An 18,998-nucleotide genomic window follows, 5' to 3' on the forward strand; every position below is an offset into this window, starting at 1 on the left:
ATATATATATAATAATTAGTAACAACAACCACAAACCTCATTTGACAGCTTGTTGGCTTTAAAAATTCATATGAAGAGGACATTTGCTCTCACAAATCTCCAGACCCCAGCCTCAACCCTATTAGGCAAGGTCTGTGCCTCTCCAACGCACCCTTTTACTCAAATTACAGAAGGGGCGGTATGGAGGATGTGCTCGGTGACAGGTGATGCTGAGGAAGGGGGCACCCTAGTCCCCACTGCCCTCGCCCACTCGGTTGGCTTCCTGAGCTCCCCCACCGGGGGCTGAGCTCTCGGGGCTCTCAAGGCCTCGACCTGAATCCCAGGCCCTAGCAGGATTTTCGTGGCCCCTTTGGCCACTTAAGGTGGCCGGGGTCCGGGTTGAGTCGGACGCGGGGCGGGCAGCGCAGCAGCCTCCGGATGCCCAACCTGCATCTCCTTTGTTGACAGCTGGTAGAGGAGGCCGTCCCGGCGGGCGGGGGAGGGGGCCGGAGCCCGGTTGCGGCGGGCGGTGCCAGCGGCGGGCGCGGCCGGCACGGAGGGGGTTAACGCGCGCGGCCTCTATGATAATGAGCTGCATGGTAATATAGGGAGGCTGGCGTTGAGGGCTCCGCCGCCGCGGGAGCTGGAGCTGCCGGGCGGAGTAGCGTCCGCGCCAGACTGAAGCGGGAGGGCGGGCGAGCGCAGTTCCTGGGAATTTTGCAGCCTAGAGAACGAGCGATTCCAAGCGCGAGAGAGAGAGACCCCGCGAGCTGAAGAGCGGTGGTCGGGAACGCGAGCGAAGGCGCGAGCGGAGACAGCCTCTAAATAGATCTCCACCTCCGAGGTTCCCGGAGGAAATGGGACTGTGAGCGAGCCGGGGAGCAAGAAGGGAAGGAAGCGCCGGGATTGCTGATGTCAGAGGAGCCCGGAAAGTCGCGGTGGAAAAATCTGAAGACAGCCGGTGTGCTGCTTCTTCCCAAGCAGAAGCACTGCCAGCCACCCCCATACGCCCCCTCGGAGCCTCCGGGTGCCCCCCGCGAGCCGGCGACTGCACCCGGCGGGGCTGCTGCGGGGCTACGAAGGACTGAGGGGCGCGCGGACCGGAGACCGCGGGGCCACTTCTGGAATACAGATAAGTGGCTGGTGGCTTGACGTGGATTTTAATGAATTTAGACTCCATGTGGATTTTGTCGTGCCCGTGATTCCGAGCTGCAAGTAGGAAAAGGAGCAGCGTGCCACCCTCGGCAGCCCCGCGGCCCAGGCGGACAGACCAGGGACGGAAGGACAGACCGACGTCGCCAAAGCTGGGTAAGCCAAGGCTCGGGCCGGACGCTCGGAGCGGGCGGCGCCCTTCGCCCTCTCCCCCAACGCGCGCACACCCCTGGCTGCTCCGCTTGTATCCACCGCTCTGGGGTCCCGACTCCGGACCGCGGGGCTCGGCCGCCGCGGGCGAGTCCTTGGAGAGGTGGCTGGGTTCGGCCCCGCCGGGCCACTTTCGCTGGCCGGAACGCGGTGTGCGCTCGGAAGCCGGAGGATACAGAGCCGCCGCCTCTTGCCGGGGGCAGCCTGACCGGCCACCGGCTTCTAGCCCCAGGCTGCGGTCTGCTACAGCGCTCCAAGGCGCGCCTCCACCGCGCACCTGCTGGCGGTCTCCGGGCTTTGGGAAGCACCCCGGCGGCAGGGCTGTCCCAAGAGGTGGAGCCCAAAGAGGGCCTCCGGGGCAGGAGCAAAACAGCCCAAGGCCACTGAGTCCAGCGCTCGATTTGGGGGCGTTCACTCTGGTGCTGGAGTCTCTGGTGGCCGCTGTTCCTTTGAATCAAGGGGACTAGGGAATCTGAGGGGAACGCCTCATTTATGCGGGTTCCCAGAGGCTTGGGAAGCTATTGTATGGCACCGAATGGGCGTAAGTTCTCCATGCCCCCTGGTTCTGTACTCCCGTGGGGTGAAGCGCCCCGAAAGAACCCCACACGGAAGGGTTGAGGGCCGAAGTGGAGCTCGCTCAGGGTTCCCGAGGCTCCTTAGGAACCATGGAGGAGAATGTTTTTTTCGTGTGCTCCTTCTTGCCCCACCCCACAAATGATGTAGGAATCTTAACAAAATCTAGTCCTTTTTCAGCCATCCCACAGGTAGTCTCTGTAAAGAGTCACCGGTATTCTAGCTGGTCAGAGAGTCCCTAGAAATGAACATTCCTAGTTCCTGAAAATATCCACATGTTTGCCATGACCCTTGCCCTAGGAGGTGCAAGACTGCTCTTCTCAGGAGAGATAGAAATATGAGGAGGGAAAGTTGGGCTAGCTACTGGGAGGCTCTCCGTCTCTTGTTAGGTGCAGTCGAGTTGACTTTCATTCATAGTGATCCTGTGTGATAGGGTAGAACTGTCTCCACAGGGCATTCTAGGCTGTAATCTTTACGGGAGTAGATCGCCAGATATTTTCTCCCACAGAGCGGCTGGGTGGGTCCGACCACTCTCTTTTTGGTTAACAGGCAAGCACTTAACCACTGTGCCACTAGGGCTGTTTGGGGTCAGGTATCAGCCACTCCTTAGAAATCCTATACAGGGCTGCCATGGGTCCGGACTGACTCCACGACACTTAACAACAGTAACATCAAGGGTCTGGAAATGAGAAGAACCCAGTGGTGGGGGAAATGGAAATGGCATCAGGCCCTTGGTAGCGATTCTAGTAACAGTGGCATACCAGTAGTAGGTATGCAATGAACATAAGGCTGCATTGGTTTGTGAGGATGGGACCACTAGCTATAGTTTGTGAGAGTAGTTTGAGGCTCCATCAACTTGGAGGAATCCACAGAAATGTGGAGAAAGACTCCTTCACCCTCCTCTTTCTATTCCTTAGCACAGTGGACAAGGTTTATGAGCAGAAAGACAAGATGAGTGTCTGGGCTGGGCTGGACGTTTAGGGTGCAGGTGTCAGATTCAGCTTCTCTGTTCCCCCTCACAATACAGGCTCCTGTCTTGCTCGGGTTCTTTCCCAGACTTTGAAACTTCACTCTTCTCTCTGGGCTGGCTTCAGAATCTGGGGCCTTACACAGGGCGAACCACAAAGCCTCTGGAAGAGATAGCCTTGGCTGGAAGAATTTAGCTATTTCTCATTGAAATGCACAACTTTTGTGCAGCCAGCATAGAAGGCTCCTTGAATTGCTCACAGCCCTCTCCCCTCTGACCTCCAGGTTTGAAGAGAGAAGAATTCATTAACTTTCCCCTCACCTTACAAAGCAGTAGTTGCACTAATTACCTGTGACCTCCTTCTCAGTGACCTGAGGGGGGTGGGGTTGGGGGCATTTGAGGTAGTGAGGAAAGAGGATAGAGAACCAAGGAAAGGGAGAGCAGAAGCTGTCAAAAATTTTTAGCAAGGTTCTTTTTCTTTTCCCTTCTTCCACCTGGCATCTCTGCCTCTCACTCCTGACCCCTTCTCATCCCTGAACTTGCCAACACTAGCCAGCCTACATTACCTAAACTAGATGCTTCCCTTGCCTGCTCCCAGCAGCCCATCTTCTTCAGGGACCTCCTAGTAAAGGGAGAGCCATGCAAACTGCCTTCTCCGCTCCCTCGCTTTCCTCAGCAAATTGCATTAGGATGGGGCAAATTGGCTTGCAAAGCAGCTAAATGGAAATGGCATTTGGAGTGATGTGTAGAGGCGATGCTGCTTAGGAGGCGCAGTATCCAAATTGATAAAGTACAGAAAGGAAGGTCCCCTCTGCTCCAGCACCTTGAGTCAGCCCAGGAACCCTGCCTAGCCCTCCCTATGAAAAGGCTATGAGGATGGGGGGATTCTCCAGGTCTGGAACAGGACAGGGCTGCTGACTGGTCCTTCCACCCAAGTATAATGCATAGTAAACAGTGTCACATCTCCATCACCTGAAACCATGTCCTTACAAGGTTGGTGGCCCGTCTGTCAGAGCTTGTCTGAATACCTACCACTGTTTCCAGAGCTCAGGGAAATATTCACTCCTACTGTTCTCTTGACCATCCAAAGCTGCAGGTGTGATGAATGTAAAAGTTCACCATCTGTTTTTCTGGAGTCTGCACTGAAAGTGAGGTTCAAAGGAAAACTCCCGCAAAGAACAGCCACTTCTAGACTAGGCCCCTTTCTCGTTTACAAATACTTCTGATTATGCAGCTAATCTTTATTTCATGGGCACGTTACAAGCAAGCACACAAGTGACATGGTTAGATATACAAGGCTGCAGCTGGCAGCAGCCTAAACTCGCCAGTTCTGTGAAATAGGTACTATGAAATATTTATGATGCTGACGCGTCACTGTGTGGGGTTTTTATGGTCTCTATCCTCCCTCATTTTCTATGATGCCTCCCCTAAGACGTGGGGTTTGGTGTGGGGGGAGGCTATTCCTGTCCTCAGCAGCATGCGTGCATGCACGCACACATACACACACACACACACCCAGCTGTCTCCCTGCATTGCCACACAGCTGTCTCTGCACACACAGCCTGGGACACAATATACTTCTGTCCATCATGGCAAATGGAGAGGCCAGGAGCCCCAAGCCCCCCCACCCCCACCCCGTTCTGATCATAAAGAGACTGGAGCATTGTGTTACAGTCTGTTAACTAGAAATAATTCAGGACTGTCCAGAGGGAAAACTGGTAGAAACAGGCTTCCAAGTGCTGGAGGTTTCCAGCTGAGGGATTCCCTTCCCATCTCCCTCCAGTGCCATCCTCACCCAGGGGCCAGGGGGCATCTGCTATCAATTCATTATATGTGCATTTTCTGTTTCTCCCCTCCACATATGCTCAGTTCAAACAATGATGAATGGAAAGGAGCCCCTTATGGGAAACAGTTTTTTTCACTTAGTTACAAAGATTTCATGCCTGATTAGAGTAAATGAGGGGTGGGTGTGCGTCCCCTTCTTTTTATTTTTTATTTTTTTGTGGTCATTTCTAAAGGTGAGCCCCGCAGAGACAGAGAAAGGCAGTTCTTGCTTGGGTCAAACAGCTCAGTCCCAAGGAGGCGCCCAGGGATGGATGGTCAGAAGGGGCCATCCCCTTTCTCCTCTGCCTAGCCCTCAGGCTTTCTCAGGTCCCATTCCCTGGTATTGGGGCATATGGAACCTCTTTATCTAGGTCCACACTGTTCCATCTGGAATTTGAGGGCAGAAATAGAGGCGAGAAAGTTCTTTGTCAGAAAGCAGGGTCCCTACTGGGATAGAGTGTAAAAAGAGAAGAGGAAAGGAGGGTGGAGAGCTGAAATAAAAGGCTTAGGCCTGAGCAATGCAAAAAAGTTCCCTGTGTCTACAATTGGTTAACTATTAACCCCTTGCCCTGCCCAGACCATATCTCTCTTTTGGGTGAAAGGATATCTCTCTCAGAAACATTGAAGGCCAGCAGATGTTCTCCCTAGCCCCCCACCCCCACCCCCCAGCTCCAACAGCACAGTCGCTTCCCTTCGGTCCCTAGACTCCTGTCTGTGTTCCCCCACCCACCACTTTCTCCCCACTTCCCCTGCACTGAACACTCTTCCCACCTGCTACCAGCTGTCCCCTTACCAGGCATTGCCAGTTGTTTGCATGGCAGGATGTATGTCACAGAGGGGAAAGCAGGCAGGGGGTAGGAGCTTTGATTGAGGGGAGTGGGCTGGCAAGAGCTTCAAGCTCAAGTTATAGATGGCTTAACTATATGTGAGTGTGTGTGTGTGTGTGTGTGTGTGTGTAAAATCCCTTTAAACTCAATTTTGTTTGGGGTATAATGGGGAAGAAGGAAAGTTGTCATTGTTGCCAAAGTTCCGTTCTCTTCCAGGAAAGCTTGGTGTTCCTAGTGTTCCTCGCTGTGACTCTGGCTCATAGGTCTCTAAGATGAAACCATTTGATCCAAGGCCTTGCCAGAAGCATCCCCAGCTAGTCATACCTGGAGTCCTGAGCCCCAGAGAACACAGAACAGGTGGCCAGGAGATGCAGGCCAAAATTCAAATCCAGATGTAGGAATGGCCACAGATAAAGGAAGAGAGACAGAAAGCGGAAATGCAGACAGATGGACTGACAGTGTGAAGAAGCTGACAGAGTGGAGAGCAAACCCAGGAAGAAAGAGTTGGGTGGGGGCAAGAGCAGGACAGCAGACAGCAGCAGATGGGGGAGGAGGGGGGCACTTCTCTCTCTCCACAGATCCTGTAAGCAGGCTGTAGCTGAATTGGGGAGCTGAAGTAGCAGGTTATGTCCACTAGAGGGGACTCTTGAAAACCAGGTTTGGCCCTAAACAGTGGCTTTTGTGCTTTTTATTTTTTTGGAGTAGAAAAAAATAGATGAGATATATTAGACACTCCCAGCTGTCACTACCCAAAAACCACAACTGAGAAGGTCCTATGGCTACTGGGACCTCTGAGCCCATGTCTGGGTGCAGGGGACAAGACGCCTGTCGCATTAAGCAGTGGTGCACCAGGGCGGTGAGAGGCTCTGGGAGAGGCTTTGTCCCAGCAGGATGTGTCTGGGGTGGAGGTGGGATGCATTCTCAATCTAGAAGGCAGGCTTTCTCTATCAGCACTAGAAGTGTTTGGCCCATCCCCAAGGAAGCTTTTCTTCTCTTCCCTTCTTCCAGCTCCCCTAAGTGTAGATTTTCAAAACACTCTCCGGTAGTAGCAAAAACTGCTCCTAAGGAGACCTTTTTATTTATCTTTTTTCTTTCTTTCTTTTTCCAAAAGACCTTTCAGGAACTTAGTGTATGTCAACGTTGTATCACTGATTTAATCTTTTGTCTTCGTATTCTCTGTGGGAACCTTTCTCTGAATTACAGTTCCCCATTTCATTTCAGCAGAGGACTTACTGAGAGAGAAGAGAGTCCAGGGGCTTTTCTCATCTGAGGAGAGATAATAACTATCTAACAGGGGTGTGGAAAAACATTGAAGTCTTGGGATGGGCAGGGGGCCAGAGAACAGCATCTCTTCAGATGTGATACCATCCCCTGATATTTAATCGTGGCTCCCCTTTGGCTCAAATTTACCTGAGGTCAAGGGTGAGGAAAGGGAGGGGACAGGACAGAAAGAAGAAAAACAAGATAAATGTATCATGTTATGAAAGCTTAATCCTGCTTTTCCTTGGCTAAAATTACTTTCAGGATGAGAGATAAAAGGCAATAGAGTTGCCCTTGGAAAGTTCAACTTGTCTTTCAGGAAGAAGGAGGAGGAGGGGTTCTAGGGTGCAGAATGAATAGCTGTTGAAGGAACCTCTTTCCTCTGTGTCCCCCCAACACACACACAGACACACATATGCACTCTCTCAATCTCCAGCTTTCTCTGAGGCTTTGAGAGGGCCCCTGCTTCTGACTGAGTACCCTCAATGTGTCTCTTCAACACTCTCCGGGAAATTTTACTGTGAGACTCTCTTTTTGTATTTAAACAGTCTCTCTTCCTACCTTGGTTTCTTGTTTGAGGGGACAGAAAAAGGAGGAGTAAAGAGCAGAATTAAACATTCTTCCCAACTTAAATGTGTTTATCTTCATATCTGGATCTTGACACCACAGTTTTTGCCCTTTGCACTAAACCAAATAGGAAGACACTGAGCAAGAATTGGAGTCCAGTTAAGTTTACTAAGTGAAGGCCAATGCTTACAAAGTGTTAGGAATGTAGTTTTTCCTGGTACAAAGATGGAAAAAGGAATTGATCCTACCTTCATGGAGTTTACAGCATACCGGGCGAGGGGAAGATGCATAAGTATCCTTAGATAACTTCAGTGCAAGGCAAAGTGTGTTTAACCAAGTAATAGGGGTTCAGAGGAAATGAGGTCAGAGAAATCCCTCAAAACTTTTGCTCTAAGTCACTGTTTGCTGTTGTTAGCTGCCGCTGCCACCACTGGGTCAACTCCAACAACACATGGTGTGCAGAATTGTACCCTGTATAGGTTGACTTCCAAGGTGCCTCTTGGTGGGGTTTCAGCTAGTACATGAGAGCTTAACCATTTGCCCCACCTAGGATAACTCTAAATCAATGGTAGTGGTGGTGGTGGTGGTGGTGGTATGCTGTGGAGTCGGTTCTGACCTATAGTGACCCTGTATAGGGTTTCTGAGGCTGTAAATCTTTATGAGAGCAGAAAGACTCATCTTTCTCCCGTACATGGGAAGTATGCATTTCCAGGAGAAACTGGGTACCTGAGATCTTCCCAGTATGATTCCTGTTGTTTATTGTTGCTAATTGCCATCTAGTCGGTTCTGACTCCTAACAACCCTGTATAGGTTTTCTGAGGAGCGGCTGGCGAGTTTGAACCACCAACCTTGTGGTTCAAACCTACCTTGCAGTACTGAACCACATCAGAACTCCTAGTATGACCCTTAACCATTTCTTTTGTCCCTTTTCATATTCTTCTGTGGATTTAAAATGGACTCCACTGGAGTTGTTTTCTATTCATCAGCATCTTAGCACAAGCTCTCCCCTTGTCAGTTTCAGAGGAGTTTTCAGTTTCTCTTCTATGTAAATGCCATTCCTTTCCAGTCCCACTCCAGCTGGCAGTGTGACTCATCAGGAGGTGGTATTACTGTTACTTATTTACATTTAAGTACCCAGAAGCCTGTTGCTACTCATCCATTCTTTTAGGAATGAACTTATTCAATAGGTGGGACCTGTAAAGGAAAATTCAAATTTACCCGCGATTAGATCTAAGAGGACTAGTGGTAGAAAGAGGTAGATTTCAATGAAACTTAAATACTTTCTAATAATCCCACAATGGAAGAAGATAGTACTTATATTTGAATAGAGACTGGGAAGACCACAGCAAAGATGCCAAAGGGTGCTTTGTGCTGGGAACGAGAGAATCAGGAGCTCTAAATCAGGGGGAATATTGAGGATTCAAGAGGCCTTTGCTATTGTTTGTTCTTAGCTACAGTTCAGTCAGTTCCTACTCATGGGGCTCCATGTACAACAGAATGAAATGCTGTATGGTCCTGTCTGCCTCATCCTCACAATGACCAGCATATTCCAGCCCATCATTACAGCTGTTGACCCAGTGCATCAAAATAAGGTCCTCCTACACCATCACTAGCCCTCTGCTTCACCAAACATGATGTCCTCCTCCATTGATTGGTCTCTCCTGATGGCATGTCTGAAACAAGCTTCTCAGACATACTATGAGCTACATAAAGTTAGCTCTTGTTAAAGTGCCATCAAGTTGATTCTGACTCATAGCAATCCTCTGTTTCTGAGGAGTGGCAGGTGGTTTGAACCTCTGATCATTTGGTTAGCAATCCAGTGCTTATCCTACACTACCACACCAGAACTCCTAAAAGTTAGCTAATGAAGCATAAAGTTTCCATTAGCTAATTTTCAGAAGTAAATTGGCAGGTCCTCCTTCCTAGTCTGTCTTAGTCTGGAAGCTTTGCTGAAACCTGCCCACCATGGGTGACCCTGCTAGTATTTGAAATATTGGCGGCATAGTTTCTGGCATTACAACAACATGAAAACCATCACTGATGGAGAAACCTATGAAATCTTGGATAACCTATGCAGAAACGTATGGGTATGTGTATTTATATATCTCTGAGAGAAGTCATTTGTGATCCCAAAAATGTACAGCAAGTGTGGACTCCAGTCTCTAAGGCCTTTCCTACCCTTAGTTCTTACTTTCTGCTCTGGTAATGGAATGGAGGCATCAGATGAGGAACTGTAATTCCAACCCCAAACTGATATTATGGCTGGCGTTACTTGGCTCACCACTGGACAGAAACAGAAATGCAGAAACAAGTTCTGAATTTCAGGGAGCCCAGAGACTGTGTGGCTCTGTGAGATACTGGATTGAAAGGTTGGTGGTTCAAATACACCAACTGCTCCTTGGAAACCCCACACAGGGTTTCCTGTGACATGAAGGCACTTAACCACACAACAACAGGAACTGTTACTGTTCTGGGACTGTGGACAAATTTAACATCTCTGAGCAGGCAGCCAGGAGGAGCAGGAGTCTAGGCGAGCCCTCAGCCCTATTTGGGGGAGAGTGGAAGATGCAGAAGGAAAGGCAAGGCTTTATGGAAAAGCCGTGCCCTGTGCAGGCAGAGGACCCGTGGGTAGACCCAATTGGCAGGAGGGGATGTTGCCTCTTTGAAGTGGTTTCCTGTTTCATAAAAACGAAAGGCCTTGGCTGAGCTGGGTAAATATTACGTTGGCCTCTGACCTCCCACCTCCCTTAACAGCCTCCCCCCCACCCCAGTTTCCCATTTTTTTCCTGCTGAAGAACAAAGATACAAGAAGAAGAAGGGCCTATTTTCTGAACTTTGTGGAGCCTGGGTTCTCAGCAGGAACCCAACCTGAAGGCAGACAGGAAGGCCCAGGAGGGCTCCTTCCTTGTCCACAGACAGGAGTCCCCTCCTCTGAATAAGTACAACTCTCCAGGTTCTCTGCTCCAATTAGTTGGGTGATGGTATTTTCCAGAAGAGGGAGGGTCTGAAGATTTCACAGTGCCCTGGCAAGATAGAACCCCCCACCCCCACCCCATCTCACCTGAGCTACTCTTCTGTGGGATTAAAGTCCATACCACCAGGTTTTAGATTAGGCAAATATACCTGTGAGGTTTAACCAGACATTAACAAGATTCAAGTCTACCACCCAACTCTGAGTGGGCCCCAGGGTGCCTGTATCTGAGATCCCAGCTGTGACAGACTTGAAGAAAATGGTCTGAACCCCCTGTGAAGCTGGAAAACCTCATGCAAGAGGTGTGGACCCTCATGCAAGCGGGGTGGAAACAAATGGTCAGGAAGAATCTAGTGGTGAAGAATGGGCGTCCTAATGTACAGGAACAAAAGGTCTACCTTCACACCTGTAGCTGTCCCAGCTTTTACCCCATTTGCTCCCTGGTCACAGCAAAGAGATAAGGAACCACAGAACTCTGGCAGAAAGGGGAGTTAATAACTCTACTTGGGGTAACTCTCCTCTGTCCTCTATGATTGCTATAGTCTCAATTGTTCCATCTGTCCGTCTGGTGGGAATGAAAGCTTTTCATGGCTCCTCATGGACTCTCGGAGGCCTGGTGTGGCACTGTGGGTCAATGTACTGGACTGCAAAGCCATTTGAACTGCAAGGTCGGTGGTTCAGGTTCACCAGCTGCTCCTTGGAAACCCTAGTCAGGGTCTCTATGGGTCGGAACTGATTCGATGGTGTTTAACAACGACAACAGGTACTCTCACTGGCCCTTGTTGTTGGAGCTAGGACTATGAAGATGGTGTTAGGAGTGCTAGGAACCATGACAATTACTACAAATGTGTAAAGTTATTTTCAACTTAGAACCCGATTAATGACACTTAGGGGCATTTTTCTTATCTTTTGCTCTCTGCCCCTGAATTTGGCTGAAATGTGGGAGACAAGTAAGGTTTTGTTTAAAGAATGTCTGTGTGTGGAAGTATGAGTGCCCCAAGGGCTCAGTGGAGGCTGTAAACTTTGAAGAAAGCTGATGGCATTCCTAGCACTGGGACCACCTGTATGGACTTGGAACTCATTTGATGCTCTCGGAGTTTGGGTGCCTTCTGCTTGAAGAAAAGCAGAGAGAAAGGATTCTGCCATACACTTGGTTATTGGCATTGCTTTGGGAGTCAACCCCTTTGTAACAGGGGACAGGGTAGATCTCACAGGCCCCTGCCTGCCTGCCTGCCTGCCTACAGTAGGGCTAGTACACCTTACACACAGAGCTCCTAGGAGTGTGGACGTGCACAGGACAGACAGAACACAGAGCAGGTACACAAGTTGCATCTGTGAGCCCAAATGGACCCCACTTTTGGGAACTAGATATTTGGTAGCGTAGTGGTTACAAATCGGGCTGCGAACCTTAAGGTCAGCGGTTCGAAACTACCAGTCCCTCCGCGGGAGAAAGATGAGGCTTTCTACTCCCGTAAGGATTTACACCCTCGGAAACCCTGTACAGGGTCGCTATGGGTCAGAACCGACTCGAAGGCACTTAACAACAACCATGGGTCAAAAGATAACACAATGTGTGGGGAGAAGCATCAGCTGTCTCTCACTAGACCAAGAAATTCCCCTACAGTCCTCATCCTGGGAGAATAAACCTGTCCCCTGGTCAGAACTGCAGAGTCTGGGAAGGTGGTTACAAGAGGTTGTTGTTGTGAAGTGCTGTTGAATCGATTCTGACCCATAGTGGCCCTGTATAGGGTTTCCAAGGAGCGGTTGGTTAGCTTGAACCATGGACCTTGCGGTTCAAACCAACTTTGCAGTCCAGCTCATTAACCCACAGTTCCATACCAGGACTCCTTACAAAAGGAGACAGCCCCAGATGCAAGCTTCCTTAATTTTCTTTCTTCTTCTTCTTTTTTTTAATAGTATTAAAAAACTGATTTACCGAACACATAAGTGTTCTATGTAAATATTTAGGAAATACCCCTGAGTATTTGATAGCAGGTGTAAGCAGGTCTACATAATGGAGGTGAGACCCAGGCCCAAAAGAGTGGATTGCCCTGAATCACACCGCATATTACTATTCACTGCTCTTCAATTTCTAGATGGTTTGCTTGCTCCAGTCTAGCCCAGCACACCTTTGATCTACCACTTTGTCTTTGCAGTCTCGTCTGCCCTGTGCCCGTAAACCTCCCTCATTCATGTCTTCTTGGGTTTTAAGCAGTCATGTTTCATGGTGAAGCGCTATCCCCCAGAGAACTAGCTTCTTTTCTATGCCCGTCCACTAGCCCTCAGGACATACTCGATGCCTCTCCATGGCATTGGGCAGGGTGGCATCAAAAGCGCCTCTTCCCCACCCCTTCCAAATAGCTCCAACCAGCTTGCCTCCATCCACAGCAAGCCTTGCTGTTTGAACAGAGTCAAACCTTCTGGCAAGGCCCAGCAGCCCCTCCCTGCTTGAGAGGCACTGTGGGGGCTGTTTGTGTTTCTGTCTCTATAAACTCAGCATTCACAACTTGAAGAGGGTAAGACAATGACCCCAGCAGCTGCCTACAGTCTGTGCTGACTGGGAGGCTCAGAGAGCTCCCTGCTTTCAGAAGGCTGAGGGGGAGTTTGAGGCCAAGGGAGTGCCCGGCCAACCAAGGCTGGAGCCCCCACGCACCTGTGAGCTTTCCCAGGACAGCCAGAGCTGACCCAGAGGCAATGAAAGGGTAACTGGGATCTGCAAAGCCTGTTCCAGGCCACCTGTTTGACTTCAGCTGCATGCCCTCAACTTCCTTGGCCAAACTTTCCACCAGCTGTGCAGCCCCTGGGGACCCGGAGGAACATAAAACCAAGCCCTGGTTCCTGAGGAAGCGGCAATTTCTGGTCTGACGACAGGAAGGGGCAGGGAACTTGTCCAGGTAGAGCAAAATGGTCAGTTTCACCAACCTTGCCTTGCTTGCAAGGAGATTGAAATTGGCATATTATTTAATTTGCTTGAACACGCATTTATTGACTGTCTACTGTGTACCAGATATTATGGGAAAGATGCATGCTGTTGTCTAAACCCTTAAGGAGCTTGCAGTATGGCAGGAGGCAAAAGGCGTGCAGACAAATAGCTGTCATACAAGTTACATGTGTGTATCACAAGAGAGGATGATTTACCAGAGCCATCCAACCCCGGAAGGGGCTGTCATTTGAGAGAATGAGCTCTATGTTCTTAAGGGAATTTAAGCAATGGTTGGAAGAGCCCAAGAAGAGATTTCTCCATTGAAGAGAAAATTCCAGTCCATGATGACTGATGTTCCACCACCCCCTCAGATCCTGTAACTTTGAGTGTCCCTCTTGGCTGCTCAGTAAATTCAGTGGAGGAAAAGACTCCGTTGAAAAGTGAACTTGAGTGTCAGGTACAAAATGACTTCCTCCCTCCTCAGCTGCTGTCCTCAATTCCAAAGTAAGTAGAGCTGGCTCTCACACCTTCACACCCCCAGGGCTGGCCTCAGAGCAGGGTGCCCGGAAGACCAGGCTGGGATTAACCCAGGTCTCCCCTGGAGCCTGAATTCTCCTAATCATGTTAAAATTAGCACTGCCTCTCCAAGCAGGGCCAGACCTCTCTGAACTGAGACTGGGTCCATTCTTTGCTTGCAGAGCTCTAACTTCACATCATTGTCATAAACAGGACTGAAGCAGCTGCTCACTCCAGTCTATTATCAGCTTGGTTGGAGACAGAGAAATTTAAATGACAGTAAGATGCTTAGCAAAGAAACGAAAGTCAGTGTTAAAAATAAAGAAAACAAGACAGCTTGTTTCATCGAAATAGAAGGGTTATTAAACAGCCCTGAATTAATCAGTGATCTGCCAAGGCTGGGAATTGAAGAATGCCGGGGCCAGGGTAGAGGGCTGGGAGAAAAAGGGGGCAGGAGGTGGGGGAAGTTAGGAAGCAAGTAGGAACTGTCTGGGCTAGAGGTGTATCTGGGGTAACTCTGGAAATGTCTTCAGAAGTGGGGAGCTGGGAGGGAAAGGGGGAGACCTGTGGTACCGCAGCCTCTCTCCCCTGCAAAGCCCTGCTTTGGGATGAGTTCCATCGGCCACTATCTGTGCAAGCCCCCAGGACTGTCCTTTAGGCCTCATCCCCTCCCCAGACCTCCTTCCCATCAGCCAGGGTTGGGCAGGAGCCAAAAGGCATTCAGTAGCTGACCAGGATTTTCCAGACCCCAGGCCTTTTCCTCTCAACTCTCCCAGGGGGTCTTCAAGAGCTCAGCCTCAACCGTGAGCCCCAGCTCCTTATCCAGTGCTCCCCATTCTAGGAAGAATGGGAACAGTCGCTCGCCTACGATGGCCTTCTGGGATGCAGAGCATGGTCTCTGGAGTTAATGATCCCTCCATGAAGCTCCCAGTGAGTGTCAGGGTAACATGGAGAGGCAAGTACACATCTCAGCACCAAATGCTGCCTTCCACATCCCTTTGTTGTTGCTCTTGTGTGCCACTCAGTCTACCCTAACTCACAGTGACCCCACAGGACAGAGTAGAACTGTTACAATTTCTAGGTTGTAATCTTTACGGGAACAGATTGCCAGGTGTCTTCTCCCACAGAGAGGCTGGTGGGTTTTGAACCGCCGACCTGTTAGTAGCAGTCCAGTGGTTAACCATTGTACCACCAGGGCTCCTTCCACTGCCTTGACGTCAGCCAAGATCTTTAACCTCAATTACACACTCAAGTCTTCTCACCTGTGGAGGAGTGACGCTCCTGCTGCTTTTCTCTCCTGCTCATGTGAGGGGCATATTAGTGGTTTCATGCATGGAAATTCTGAGTGAAAATTAAATGTGTGGCACAAATGCTAGTTCATATTACAGTGGGGTTCCTTGGAACCTCAGGGCAAAACATCAGACAAATGATTTTCCAGAGGGGCTGAAGTGTGTCTGGGAGAGGGCAAAGCAGACCTGCTCACACCTCTGCTTGGGTGTGGGGTGAGGACCCGTGGCTGCGCACATCTGTGTGCATATGTGTGTCCATCCCAGCGTGCAACATGTTGAATCTTGAATCAATCATTCCCGGAGCGTTTTCTTTGCTCCTTGACCTCAACATTCTTTCTCTTCACCCCTCCCTCCTGGTCCCTTCCTGGCTGTTTACCCTCTTCCAGGCTTCTCTCGAACACCCCATTCATCATCAGGAGCCAGATTCTCACTCAGGGAGTTCTTTTCATCTCCCCGCTGGCTGGGGTCCTCCCACCCTGTGCTGCCTGACAGCCCCCTGGTCTCCCCTCAGCACATTCCTCTCCTGTCTCAGCCTCCTCCTTAGTGTGGCCTGCCCTTCCCTTTCCCTCAGACATCCGGGAGCTGATAGGGCCTCCAAAGTCTGTCTCCCTTGGCCCCTTACTGATGGGCTTATGCTACTTCAGGTGTCTAAGGGTCCCCCAGCTGAGAAGGTAGCACGGAGCCCTGCCTGGGATGCTCCTCACCCCCTCAGGTTCCCTGTGCCTTTTCCACCCAGCCCCACTGCATTTTCCCACTCCCTATGGTAAACATGAACATGCTACTGCTGAAGAGAAGCTGCTATGAGGGCTGTAAGTCTCAGACAAACAGACAAAAATAATAGAAAACTGAAGGTGGAAAGGTACAGAGTGGGGGCACCGCCAGCTTAGGAATCCTCCTTGTATAAAAGAAGCTAGAACTTTTTTTTCCAGGGCTGGTTGTCAGTCAGAAAAGCACTGGGGAGAAGCAGAAGCAAGGGAAGATAAGGAAGAGAGGAATTTCATCCTGTATGCTGGGCCAGGCCTATATGGAAGAGTCCAAAGAACGTGGCTCTGTGGTCCTCCAGACTGTTGTATGTTGTTATCCCAGCATCTCTCCCTCCTCTTCCTTGTCTGCATCAACCTTGCTCTTTCTTCCTTTACTCCCTCCTTTCCTGCCACAGGGCTTGGAAGAGTCAGTGGAAAAAAAAAAAAAAAGCACAAATGGCTCTTAAATCACCCAAGGACAATGAGGATGAAGGGAGAGTGAACTGGGATCCGGTGAGGTGGAGAGAGTGAAGCTGAGAACTCTGGTGGGCATAGCTATTAGAGGCCTCAGACCAGTGAGGGGCCCCTTCTGAAAGGCCTAGGTTGCAGGAATGGGGGAGATGGGTCACCCTGTGCACTGTACAATAGTTATCTCTTAACCTGAACTGCAAGGAGGCTTGGTGGCACAGTGTGTTAAGTGATGGGCTGCTAAATCCATGGTCAGTGGTTCAAACCCACCTGGCACCCCACAGGAGAGACATGAGGCTCTTGACTCCTGTACAGATTGACAGTCTAGGAAACCCTTGGGATCAGTTCTAATGTGACCCGGAGGGTCTCTTTAAGTCATAATTGACTCAGTGACAGTGAGCTGGGTTGGGTTGGGTTCTCAACCTGATGTGAGGAGTCTGTAGGTGTCACAAACAGTTAACACATGCGTGGTTGCTAACTAAAAGGTTGTAGGTTTGAGTCTACCCAGAAGTACTTCAGAAGAAAGGTGGCAGTCTTCTTATGAAATAGCCACCACTGGACACCCTATGGAGGAGCACAATTCTACTCTGATACCCATGGGATTGCCATGAGTCAGTACTGACTCCACAGCAACTGGGTTTTCCTGGGCTTAAACAGAACCCTCTAGCTTGTACCCATGATAAAGGGAAACGTTGCTTCCATGAAGACAATGTCCTCGTACAGTGTTTCTCCCAAAACAGAAACACGAGTCACTGATGTTTATTTAGAGCTGCAGAGTTTACAAAACAGTTTCACATCCCGGATCTCATTAATTCTCACAATAAGCTTGTGAGGTATCATTTTCCAACTGAGGAAACCGAGTTTGGAAGGTTAAAATCACCTGGTCAAGGACACAGAACTAGGAAGTGGTGGGGTGAGACTTGAGCCCCGGCCCATGTCCAAAGCCCATAGGATCACCTCCATGCACCTGCTGTGGCAGGATTCACCAGAGTGGGCGTCTTGGTTTCCTCATGCAGCTGTGACAGAAATATACAAGTGGGTGGCTTTAACAAACAGAACTTTTTTTTTTTTCCCCCCCCCACAGTTTGTGTGTGTGAAATGCTGTCAAGTTGGTTCCGACTCATAGCAATCCTGTATAGAATTTCCAGAAGTCCCTGTGTGGCGCTGTAGAATAAGCACTGGATTGCTGACCACAAGGCAGTTCAAACCCACCAGTCACTCTTCAGAAACCCTCTGCAGGGTCATTGTGAGTGGGAACCGACCCGATGGCATTTAAGAACAACATAGGATTTCCAAGGAGCAGCTGATGGGTTTGAACCACCAACCTTGTGTTTAGCAGTCTAGTGCTTATCCTACAGGGCTATACCAGTTTAGGAGGCTAGAAGTCCAAAGTCAGGGCAGTGGCTCTAGGAAAAGTCTCTCTCTGCCCATTCTAGGGAGAAAATCCTTATTCCTTTTCAGCTCCTTGGAGATCTCCATGATGCGTGCATCTTTCCCCATTTTGCTTGCTTTTGTCTTTACCAGAACTGCTCCTTTTATAGCTCAAAAGTGATTGGCCCAAGACACACCCTATTCCTGGAATTCAAATTCACCAGTTGCTCCACTGAAACCCTGTACAAGATCGCTATGACTTGGAACCAACATCAACACTTAACAACAACAAATGCACTTGACAACGCCACCATTAATACCAATATAATAATCTCATTAACATAGCAAAGAAAACCTTATTCCCAGATGAGATTATATCCTTATGTATAGGTGTGGTGCTGTAGGATAAGCACTGGACTGCTAACCACAATACCGGAGTTTCAAGCCTACCAGCCACTCCTCCAAAATCCTACACAGGGTTGCTGTGAATCAGAACCGACTCAACAGCACTTAACAGCAACTTCTTTATGCAAGAACCACTTCTTAACCTTTTTAGGGAAATCCCACCCACTAACTGTGCTCTTGGAGAGTCCTGGTGTGGCGCTGTAAATTAATATGTCAAATTGCACGGCCGTTTGAACTGCAAGGTCAGTAGTTCAAGCTCACCAGCTGCTCCTCAGAAACCCTATACAGGGTAACTATGGGTCAGAACCGACTCAGCGACACTTAACAACAAAAACAACAACTGTGCTCTTGATGGCTTTAGGTTGTCACTCTGCTATTGTGGCACTGTAGGATAAGCACTGGACTGACTGCTAACTGAAAGGTCAGCTGTTCAAACCCACCAACCGCTCACTGGAAATCCCATGCAGGGTCATTATGAGTCAGAACTGACTTGATGGCACTTAACTGCAACAACATATACTTTTTATATGATTCCATAATATGTGATCTTAGCACATTTTGGTGTAATATTTGGCTTTATCTTCTCAAGCAGATCTTTGAAATTTTCTTTTCAGCTCTCGGATCCCCTCATTTCTTCCATTTGCTTTAGCATCTCTACACTGGAGAGCAAGTTTCAGTGTCTCTTCTGACATCCATTTTGACCTTTTATTTTTTCCTTGTCTTCTTAATGACTTCTTGCTTTCTTCATGTATGATGTTCTTGATGTCATCCCACAACTCTTCTGGTCTTCAGTCTTTAGTGTTTAATGTATCAACTCTGTTCTTCAGATGACCTCTAAATTCAGGTGGGATATATTCAAGTTCATATTTTGGCTCTCGTGGACTTGTTTTCATTTTCTTCAACTTCAGTTTGAATTTGCGTATGAGTAATTGATGGTCTGTTCCACAGTCTGC

At 49.3% G+C, this 18,998-nt stretch overlaps 1 protein-coding gene across 1 annotated transcript in view; it reads left to right on the forward strand.

Annotated features, from left to right (window-relative positions):
• The first annotated feature begins 607 nt into the window (after positions 1-607).
• PLXNA2 (plexin A2) overlaps positions 608-18,998 on the forward strand; it is a 298,684-nt gene continuing 280,293 nt past the window's right edge. The window contains exon 1 of the mRNA XM_006834051.1: positions 608-1,287. The gene's annotated coding sequence lies outside the window, so the exon portion shown is untranslated. The remainder of the gene's footprint in view (positions 1,288-18,998) is intronic.

Source organism: Chrysochloris asiatica, unplaced genomic scaffold (assembly GCF_000296735.1).
Source record: "Chrysochloris asiatica unplaced genomic scaffold, ChrAsi1.0 scaffold00009, whole genome shotgun sequence".
In the NCBI taxonomy this organism is placed as follows: Eukaryota; Metazoa; Chordata; class Mammalia; order Afrosoricida; family Chrysochloridae; genus Chrysochloris; species Chrysochloris asiatica.